Below are 11,904 nucleotides of genomic sequence, written 5' to 3'. Positions count from 1 at the left end.
TCTCTCTCTCTCTCTCTCTCTCTCTCTCTCTCTACAGTGCAGCTGCCTCATATGGCTCAGATAAGCCATGCTATTGACCACTAAATGATTTCAGGCATATAGCTTGGCCCAGCAGGATTTGTGTGGAGAAAATCCTGATTGAGGTTTTTTTTTCTTTTTTTTTTCTGTTGTGCTGATCCAGGACCAGCTTCCCCCACGTGAATGCAGCCTGAAACCACTAGAAAAAAGTGCTGCATAGCTGATCTCAAACGAGCCACAAAGGCTGTACAAAGTGCAGTACAAAAGATGCACTTCACTAAATCTCATTAAGCAAACCTCAATTTTAAGCACAGTATGCCTGTATGCAATAAATATTTATTAGGGGTGGGCGATATACCAGTAGACACGATTAACCAGTAGAAATTTGTCAAACTCATTTCGCTATATGCGTGTGCTGTCTGAGAGAAAGGAATTATGAAATTTCAATTGAATCAATGGTATTTTGATATCATAAAAAAAGTCATGTGACACTGAAGATTGGAGTAATGATGCTGGAAATTGAGTTTTGCCATTACAGAAAACAATCTAATATATTTATATAGTGAGCTTTTTTTTTTCTTGCAATAATTTTTCAAAAATATTACTGTTTTTGGCTGTATTTATTATCGAATAAATGCAACCTTGGTGAACACAAGACATAAAAAAAATCTTACTGACCACAAACATTTGAATGGTAGATTATGAAATCAAGTGGCAAACTATAAAGGTATCAAATATGTATGTATATATATATATATATATATATATATATATATATGTGTGGGGGGGGGGTGTCTGGTTAGGGGTCAAAAGCCATGTCCCAAGCACTTCAACAATACAGTAGCATAGTTTGTGTTAAGATTCCTTAACTTTTAAAATTAATTTTACACTCCTATGGTCAAATTTCTGAAAGATATATATATATATATATATATATATATATATATATATATATATATATATATATATATATATATATATATATATATATATATATATATATGGATGGATGGATGGATAAAGACATATAATATTTTATCTTAAAAATATTGCCTAACATATAAATAAAATAATGTCTAAATAATGCGAACAAGTCATTGGACAACATGTATAAAAAATAGAAATGCATGTGCCATTGATATTACAACTTGTATCTGCACTTGAACTAAGTTACTGTATGTGCTAGTCAGAATGAGTAACTCCTCTTCTGGATGCGCTCTTTCCGTAACAACCCGCTGAAACACAGCAACTAAACACAAAGAATTCACGTTTTATTACAATAGTGCTCTCTTTTTAATGTCATGTACAGTATATGACAGTCCCAATCATAGTTATTAATGTTGTACATTGCTGTTTGAACTGTGCAAACAATGCACAAACGAACTTGACTGTGCTAGTCATGAAGGTGTGGATGCGCTCTTCCCGTAACAACACGCTGAAACACGGGCGAACAAAGAATTCACAGCATATTCTTTTAGATTCCAGTCATATTTAAAGCAATTCTGAACAATTATGGCAAACAGTGCGCATCTGGAGTGTCTCAGCTGAAGGAAATTATAATAATAATAATAATACATTATCTATCAGCTTTAATATATCGGCCTAATTTACTTATTGGGTCGATAACGATAACATTAAAAATTAACATATGTGACCCTGGATCACAAAACCAGTCACAAGTAGCAAAGGTATATTTGTGGCAATAGCCAAAAATACATTGTATGGGTCAAAATTATCGATTTTTCTTTTATGCCAAAAATCATTAGGATATATTAAGTAAAGATCATGTTCCATGAAGATATTTTGTCAATTTCCTACCGTACATATATAAAACATTTATTTTTGTGAGTGAATCGCACACATAAATGGACAACTTCTCAATGTTTCGATTTTTTTGCACCCTCAGATACCAGATTTTCAATAGTTGTATCTCGGCCAAATATTGTCCCATCCTAACATCAATGGAAAGGTTATTTATTCAGCTTTCAGATGATGTATAAATCTCAATTTTAAAAAATTGACCCATGTGACTTGTGGTCCAGGGTCACATATATCAGCCGATACCAATATGAGGGCCGATATACCGTGCATTCCTAAAATCGTGTCAGTGTTGGGAAAGAGATAAATCACACTTGATATGATATCTGTAATCTATGTAAAAATTCTTATGTTTTCATTTTTTTACTGTCATTCATTTCAACTTCATACAATATGAGTTGTTTGAAATAATCATCAAATACTGTAGCTGTAATCAAAATATGTGGGAGAATATTTGAATTTTGGATTTGTTATTTTTGGATTATGATTCTGCTCAAAATGCCTAAAGTTCCCATATTATACCCCTGAATGCTTCATACAAATCAGCATGCGGTTAATCTCCCGTGGGAACACGGGACAGAGGGGTTAATTCTGGGCTCAGACGCTATTGTTTATGTCTCTAGCTCGAACAAGATCGCTTGTTCAACAAAACATCTTTCTAGAACCAACAGGAAAAGATGAACAAGTGTGTGTGTTTAATGGACAAAGCCTGAAAATTGAGAAATAGTACAAGCTATTTTTGGAACACTCTCCTCTCCCGAGTCTCTTCCGTGCGGATCTCAGCCATAAAATCCCCTCCTGAGCTTTTCTTGCATTCATTTAAAAATGCTTACTGTCCTTTTGCTGAAGTTTGCAGTGGACGCAGCTCACCATACAGTCTGGCTTCACTCCCAAATATTAAACAACATAGTTGACTGACTTTAGGACCGCACAGCAATTCCTTCAATGCACCACATATGGGCTAACACAGCCCCAACAAAGGAGCACATTATGGGATGATTTCACAATGCGCAAAGAGAGGGAACGCAATAGGAACTGAACTCCGCTCGACTCCCACACACTTCTGACATTCCTACTAAGGCCTGTAGACCAATATTGGCAGCCGCACGCACAGACCGAGGCTGAGTTCCCGCAGCCAAGAACATGGGAAAATAGAGGCATGCATTCAAAACAACTTCTAACCTCACCATCTATCAACAAGCGGCCATTTACTGAGCTGCACTCGGAGCGATAGTGTTTGGAGTGATTCAGTGGTTGTGACCTGCCATTGTTGTGGCTAGCAAATTGTTGGGTTTCTTGTGCTGTCACTCAGCCAAAACCTCTCTCTTTTGACAACAAGTGTGAGAATTTAGCAGAGGACGGATTGGATGACACCAAAAAAATATAGGGCTTTATGAGTCCTAAACTCTATTGAAGAAAAAGAGCTGTGCAAAAGTAAAACACAATGACAAATGCTCACACATATTAGCATGACTTGATATTAGCATGAAATGGTATTAGCATGTAGCATTGAAACTTATGTATTTAAACATATTACTAGTTACACATTTGTAATGAAGTTGCAATAAATGTAACATCAAATAACACACTACAGTTAAAATTATCATCAAGTCCACATTAGTATGTAAGTCAACACATCAAAATAAGTGTGCTTCTTTAAAAGCCCAAAGATTAAAACAGAATGCTTTAAGGTAAAACTTCTTTAGTGTGTTAAGAAACAGTTATGAAAGTGTGTTCTCTTTGAGTACACTTAAGTGGCCTATTATTATTTGCAAGTATTTTTTTACATATACTTCTAAGTACACTACAAGCGCACTACTTTTTCACAAGGGTTGACAGCTAAAGTTTCCAAGTAACTTCCACATCATTGTTAGCATGCATACTAAGGGTTATCGCTGCACAGCTGCGTCTTCACTGTGCCAAGCCAGGCTCTGATAGTCGCATGGAGAGTTCAAGGTTGCAGCAACTCTCTATATCAGTGCATGTTTGTACATGCGAGGCGGGTTGCGTGAGAGCTGTGTGTGAAGCAGCTTTCTAAAGTAGCTTTACACTGTACAGTAGAAAGAAAGAAACAGAGAGAGAGAGAGAGAGAGAGAGAGAGAGAGAGAGAGAGAGAGAGAAGAAAGGGAAACAGAGAGACAGGGAGTGGGGAAAATCATGTGACCTGCTGAAATCAATCTTCAGTGTATTTCTCAGGATACTACAGAGCATCACAGTGACTGCCCACTTTGTAAGCAGCTTTGCCATTCATTTTGTCCATAGACATGAAAAAAAAAAGAAAGAAAGAGTTCTAAGTCATAATCACATTAGAGAGAGGTTTGATCGTTGGAGAAAATGGGATTTTTTTTCTTCTGGAAACTAAATGTTGCGCACTATCGACCAACAATCTGTGTGGATCAGCTTGAATGTAATTAAAATAATGACTCGGCTGAGTTGACGAGTTATAATTCTGTAAATGTCATGACAAATGTGTTAACTCTTTCCTCACCAGCGTTTACTTAAAATAGCTTCATTCATTCTTTATTAACACTTAAATGTTGGTAAGTTTCGAACAAAAAGCTGAGAAAATTACGTTCAGATCATCGTCCAGGGGTGCGTTTCCCGAAAGCATCGTTGGCCAACTATGGTCGCAAGTTCATCGCAATGTCCATTGAACTCTATTGGTAACGACGGAACTTGCGACCATAGTTGGCCAACGATGCTTTCGGGAAACGCACCCCTGATCGGATTCAGGGCGATGATCAAAACACAAGCCCCTTTCACACATTACTGGTAAATCGGTTCTGGCAATTTACCAATATGAGCCAATCATAAGGCTCTGTTGGAGCCGTTTGAGGTAAGTTTGCTACTTTTAATTGTTTTTCTGTGTAAACATGCGATAGACGAACATTGCACCGCCTCTCAAGCTAGAGACCCTGCCATCTTTTCCATTCATCAGCACTGCGGTAGTAACTGCAATACTACAGTAACTATTATGCGGCTTGTGTTTTTAAGAACAAAACTACATTCTGTGTGATCATCTCCTTACGCCTGTCACTCATAAGTAAAAAAGTGTAACTAAAATGAAACTTTATAAATGGCTCAGTCATTTAAAGATCAGTTCTGATGATTAACAACTGGTATTTTGGTCCTGATGCGTGAATGCTGTCTTACCGTTAAAAGATGGAACGCCATTGCCTGTGTGAATAGCACATTTGTGTATTTACCGGAAAAGGCGCTCTGGTAATTTTACAGTAATTTACAGAGATTTCTGAGTGAAAGGGGCTATAGATTTAGTAGAGCGAGTCCATCAACATCCCCAAAGCTTATATATATTTCTAAAACTCCATCAAGTTTTAGAAAAATGGCATCAATCATTAGTGTCGCAGACAGGAGCAATTGATCCCCAGAGCAATACGAGTCTAAACGCGAAAATTTTAAGTTTCGAAGTTACCCAAGCGGCTCAAATAAAAGAAAAAAAGTGAAAAGACACTGATAAGTATTTGGGAACGCTGCCAAAGATGACAAACTTTTTTATGGCTACTGTTGGGGATACAGATCAGGAACAACAACGTCCAACGCACAGAAAAATCGTGAAGCAAAGAGGACACGGAGATCGACAGACAAAACTGAGCAGTTTATGAATCATGATATTTAAAAAAAAAATCTCAGCTCTCAGATTCAGCTCTGTCAATTCTATTACAAAATTCAAACAATAAATACCGTTTTGCCGTTTTAATGTGACGCGACAGATTCCTATAGCGGCACGTGAACTGATCATCTCTACCTAATAGTAAATAAACACGAATTAACAATGTTGAAAGATATAGTATAACTTACCGAAATGTATATTCCTCATTCATAATATCGATTAATAAGTGTTTTATCAACCGCGGAAAGAGGTAAAACAGCTGGAGAACAATCGTCACATAACATTTACCTCAGGAAAGCCATTTAATTGGCTAGAAAAAAAAAGAGCTATAGAGAGTATTTGGCTAAATATGTAGTACATATTACTTATTTTAACCTTAAATTATACCAGCTGATAAGGCTTTTTTTTTTTTTACTTGAGAAAAAGTAACGCCTGTCGTGTGAAACGTTACCTAATATCCAAATTAGTCAATATTGAATCAAATCACAAGAATTGAATTGAAATGGTGAAATTTGCCAAGCAAAAAAAAAAAAAAAAACATAGCTTACCAGAATTTGTACCATGTAAACATTGTAACATGTTTCTGTTTAGGAGTAAAGAAGTGTAGCCTATGCAGGGTTTAAAGGGGACGTTTTTTTCTCCTCTCTAACCTTTACTTCCCCGTAGATTAGCTTTACCTGCCTATCCACCATTCAGTCTGTACATATTTTTTTCGTTCTCTTTTAAAGATTGGATGGGCAGGGGCCAATAGCCTACCTTCGCCTTGGGCCCCCGATTTGCTAAATCCGCCACTGACCGTACAACAGTGAAAACATGAAATGCTGGAAAAACTTGTTGATGGCGGGGAAAGTGTTAATGTAAACATGCACATTCAGGAGAAAGTACTCAAATGACACATTCATCTCTTGATTAGTGGCCTGAAGGCAGTGTTCATGTCTTTTGCAACCACTTAAAAGTAATTCCTATTTAATCAAACTGATTAGAATACACCCCAAACAGCCACAACCTTGACTGAAGCACAGGGAAATGTCACGAACAGTCTATTAGCTGCATGTCAGGCAAAGTTCAGCATGCCTTCCTTATGGCTGTTATGGAGTCTGGGGTTAGAATTATCATTCAAATAAAGTGTTTCCAAGATCCATAATGGCATCATTCTCCAGGAAATTATATTTTTGGCTGCAAAGCACAAATGTCAGTTGTATTAGCAATAGATCTGACAATAATTTTTGTATATTTTTTTTTCATTAAATCATTTTCAAGTTAAAGTTAAATTCAATTACTTTCTATGTAATACGTAATATTGTACCTTTAAACATTGGGGGTAATATTTTTTACATTTTGAAAAACTGTCTGTTGGAAAACAAATCCAACAAGTATATGAATCAATTGTAAACATCAATATCTGTGCAGCTGTGTTTTGTATGTTTATATGTAAATGAATATCTAAGAGAGAAAAAAATGCTCAAGGCAACATTTTAAATGAGTAGAAAGACATAATTGTAAAAAAAAATATATATATATATTTACAAATCCTGCTAATAAATTCCACTTAAATAACAAAAAATTAAATATTCATTCATAAAGTCTAAATGACTTGATGACAAAACTGAGTGTTTGAATACTTGTGAACTCTTTATAAACGCTATGAGATCATGACAATGGCATAGGTGTGAATGCATACAGTGTACATTTACGTGTTGTATGTTTTTTAAACATCCTTTTACATATGAACAAACATGTTTGCAAATTCTTCGAAGACGGAACTGGAATTGCTAAAACCAATGAGGTGACCAAGTTCAATATTCAGACTCAAATCCGTAGTGAAACTCTCAATTATCAATAAATAGAACATTTGTCCAAGAAAGAACTTTTCAATGAAAAATGTATTAACAAAATGAAATCTTTTGCACTCACTGTATGGCTAAATTTAATTATCATGAAATTATAATAAGTAGGAAATAAGTGAAACACCATGGAAACCATATCAAATTAGATAACTGGGTAAAATATGATTAATAGCTATACATATAATTAATCTAATTCATTATACATATAATCAAATTAACTTTTTTATTTTTTAATTAACTGAATTTACAGTTGGACATACATACATATCTATGTAAAAGAGACTAACATTAATGAAATAATATAGTGTTGGAATATATGGTCACACTTCAGGTTAGGGTCCAATTCTCACTATTAACTACTTTTGCCTCAATAAACTCCTAATTACTGCTTATTAATAGTCAGTAAGGTACTGCAGTTGTTAAGTTTAGGTATTGTGTAGGATTGAGGGATGTAGAATATGGCCATGAAGAATAAACCATTAATATGTGCTTTATAAGTACTAATAAACAGCCAATATCCTATTAATATGCATGATAATAAGCAACTAGTTAATAGTGAGAATTGGACCCTAAACAAAAGTATAATCATAATTAAATGTCATTAAAAAGTGTGATTAATTATAAAATGCAATTAAATGCTATTAACAATAATCACACCCCCTGAACGGTACATAAATCCCACAATAAGGGATTTTTCATCTGAGCAATGCATTTTATAAATGTGGAGCACCATGGGAAATGCCTAATTTTTCGCTTCATGTAACACAATATAAAAAAATGTCATGAAAGATATTATTATAAATAATACTATTTTATAGGAAAATCACTTTCCCTTCCAGGCTCATTTATACAGAAATGATCCAATCACATGCAGAGAGTGAGAGACAGAAAGAGAGCGAGAGACATGCAGACGGAGTAAAGGAACCTTCAGCAATTTTGTGAAAATATTTGATCGTGCCCTTGAATGCTTGCCATGCGTGAACATGCTGTTGGTATATGGCACAAGCTTCTCTTTGTTTCCGGATGTGGGGAAAAAACATCCAATAGATGCTAAAATAAGAACAGGAAGGAAACAGGGGGTGGGGTGGCAGCGGCAAACTACGGGGGTGGACGAGAGAGTGGGAGTGAGAGAGGAATGTTCCCTTTTCACTCCATTCTCTCTTTCCGAGACACACACACACACACACGGTCTGTACAATAGCTATGAGCGGAATGTTACATTACAGTTATTTACCGTGCGAGTAGCGGATACAAGAGTTTGAAACTTTAACAAGCTTTATGATTCATTAAACCGCCGTCGAGCAGAGAGCGTGTGCAGACGCCGCCAGTCTCCCAGACTCTTTTGTACGTCCTCAGACATTTAAGAGGCCTGACAGATACTAGATAGAACAAGTTCTTCTTTTTGATGAGTCAACAAGTCAAACTGACACGGCGCTCCAGCCGAAGGGGCCCTGGGCAGAACACACTCGTTTATCACTGTGTACACACATTTCTGCAGCTGATCTCAGAACAGCACGAACAGAGACTCGAAGACAATGTACCTGGACAGGTTATAAATACAGATGGGAAAGTAAGAAAGACTACAGCCTTACAAAAATGTACTGAGGTGGTACCATGGTTAAGTCATTTCACATGGTAATACCAGGGTATTTACAAGGAACACTGACTCTGACTGGAAATGTCCGCGAAGAACCGATGAGCTTCTGATACGAGTAAACTGAGAAGGTTTTTCAATGGTTTCTCATAGTTGTAAATAGGTGAGTCAATTAAGACTAGTTTGTTCGTTTAACAGTATGTGCCTTACACATGTAAAACATCTGTTTCGCATTGTAATTGGATGCTTTTTGTCTTCAATGTTTGAATATCGGTGTGTGTTTTTATTTTAAGAGCAGTTTCGTAACATTGTGATTACGTAAAAAACTGGTGAACCTTTTTTGAAGGGGTTCATTAAAAACAAACTGTCTAAAAGAACTAGTTTGCAGAAAAGAATCAGACTTCACTTTACTAATATAATGGTATACTTTGAAGGAACTTATATTGCCACTTAAAAACCATGACATATGGTAATCACCAGTACTATGGTATACATCGTTTGATAATATCACTGATAGTCTCACCACAATGCCTTCTCTAAAGGAAACATAGAGCTTTCATCTGCATGATGGGAGGTTGTGGCATTACAGACAGAGGGATTGAGGTGGAGAAGAGCAGAGACCGCGGCCAGGTGTTTTCCTCAGCTGACCTTCAGGAGGGACTGTAGTAAAACAGCAGAGGCTCTGTGTGTGCGAGAGGAAGGCTGAGGGCACCAGGCGCCAGGATCAGCTCTGGCAGGAGCCAAGACTGTCACCTCCCAACACACACACACAGAGACATCCAGGTGCAATCCTGAGCCTGCACACACTACAGCTCTCTTTCTTGGAATATTTTACTGCTATACAGTTACTAAAAATCTGTATTAAAGTAATACGAATATAACGAGACAATTCATTGAGAATAATGATTATGAGAAAGAAAGAAAGAAAGAAAGAAAGAAAGAAAGAAAGAAAGAAAGAAAGAAAGAAAGAAAGAAAGAAAGAAAGAAAGAAAGAAAGAAAGAAAGAAAGAAAGAAAGAAAGAAAGAAAAAAGGTGCTTAATTGCCATGAAAATATGGTCATAACCTTTTCTTTATGCAAAGCTTATATGCAACATTTTATGAAGAAATTTAAATAAAATTTTGCTTATTTAAATAAAAACAATATTACTGCAATTTTCCTGTATTATAGTAAAACATAATTTATTAAATTCAAAATAAAATAATGTGAATAATGTGATTATCCGGCTGGACGGACAGACGGATGATAGACAGATAGAAAGAAAGAAAGGCAGATAGATAGATAGATAGATAGATAGATAGATAGATAGATAGATAGATAGATAGATAGATAGATAGATAGATAGATAGATAGATAGATAGATAGATAGATAGATAGATAGATAGATAGATAGATAGATAGATAGATAGATAGATAGATAGATAGATAGATAGATAGATAGATAGATAGATAGACAGACAGATAGATAGATAGATAGATAGATAGATAGATAGATAGATAGATAGATAGATAGATAGATAGATAGATAGAAAGAAATAAAGGCAGATAGATAGATAGATAGATAGATAGATAGATAGATAGATAGATAGATAGATAGATAGATAGATAGATAGATAGATAGATAGATAGATAGATAGATAGATAGATAGATAGATAGATAGATAGATAGATAGATAGATAGATAGATAGATAGAAAGAAATAAAGGCAGATAGATAGATAGATAGATAGATAGATAGATAGATAGATAGATAGATAGATAGATAGATAGATAGATAGATAGATAGATAGATAGATAGATAGATAGATAGATAGATAGATAGATAGATAGATAGATAGATAGATAGATAGATAGATAGATAGATAGATAGATAGATAACGTTTTTAGAATGCCGTTTCATGGGCAAGAAGCTGCAAAAGACGCGTGCAGCCAAACACGTTCGTCAAACATAAAAACAATAGGAAAAATAGCGCAATGGAATACAAAAACCTGTAAAGAACTGTATGTTTGATATTTCATGTTTGCATGATGGTGATTTTTATTCAGTTTTTACTGTTAATAATAAACTGTTACTGTGTTATTTATTGCTATAACTTTTTGGCTAAGAAATTTTTAGCATATTTTTATATATAGGATATGCTTAAGATAAGTTTGTACAATACAGTGCTATGCATAAGTTTAGACACCCATACTAAAGTTGACTAAAAAGAGGAATAAAAAATCATCTTTTGGAAATTGAACTTAATGCCTTAATTTAAAAAAATAGGAAAAATCCAACCTTTGAGGACACCAATTTTCTTTGTGAATGAATAATGTATCGTAAATAAATAAATATTCTTCCTTAAAATACAGGGTGCATAAGTTTGGACACCCCTATGTTAAATTCCCATAGAGGCAGGCAGATTTTTATTTTTAAAGGCCAGTTACTTCATGGATCCAGGATACTATGCATCCTGATAAAGTTCCCTTGGCCTTTGGAATTAAAATAGCCCCACATCATCACATAGCCTTTACCATACCTAGAGATTGGCATGGTTTTATTTCAGTTAGCCTAATAGCTAGTTTGATTTGCATTGAGAGATGATCTTATGGAAAGTACTCCATGCCAATCTCTAGGTATACTGAAGGCTATGTGATGATGTGCGGCTATTTTAATTCCAAAGGCCAAGGGAACTTTATCAGGATGCATAGTATCCTGGCTCCATGAAGTAACTGGCCTTTAAAAATAAAAATCTGCCTGCCTCTATGGGAATTTAACATAGGGGTGTCCAAACTTATGCACCCTGTATTTTAAGGAAGAACATTTATTTATTTATGATACATTATTCATTCACAAAGAAAATTGGTGTCCTTAAAGGTTGGATTTTTCCTATTTTTTTAAATTAAGGCATTAAGTTCAGTTTCCAAAAGATGATTTTTTATTCCTCTTTTTAGTCAACTTTAGCATGGGTGTCTAAACTTATGCATAGCACTGTATTTGCCTATTTGCAAAGATATT

At 35.2% G+C, this 11,904-nt stretch overlaps 1 protein-coding gene across 2 annotated transcripts in view; it reads right to left on the bottom strand.

Annotated features, from left to right (window-relative positions):
- The window catches only part of maml2 (mastermind like transcriptional coactivator 2), a 71,098-nt gene that overhangs the window by 42,803 nt on the left and 16,391 nt on the right, over positions 1–11,904 (bottom strand). The window lies entirely within an intron of this gene.

This window comes from Scardinius erythrophthalmus (assembly GCF_964197995.2).
Source record: "Scardinius erythrophthalmus genome assembly, chromosome: 7".
NCBI lineage: Eukaryota > Metazoa > Chordata > Actinopteri > Cypriniformes > Leuciscidae > Scardinius > Scardinius erythrophthalmus.
Note: the sequence above shows the minus strand (reverse complement) of the source record. Positions and strands in the feature narration are given on the sequence as shown.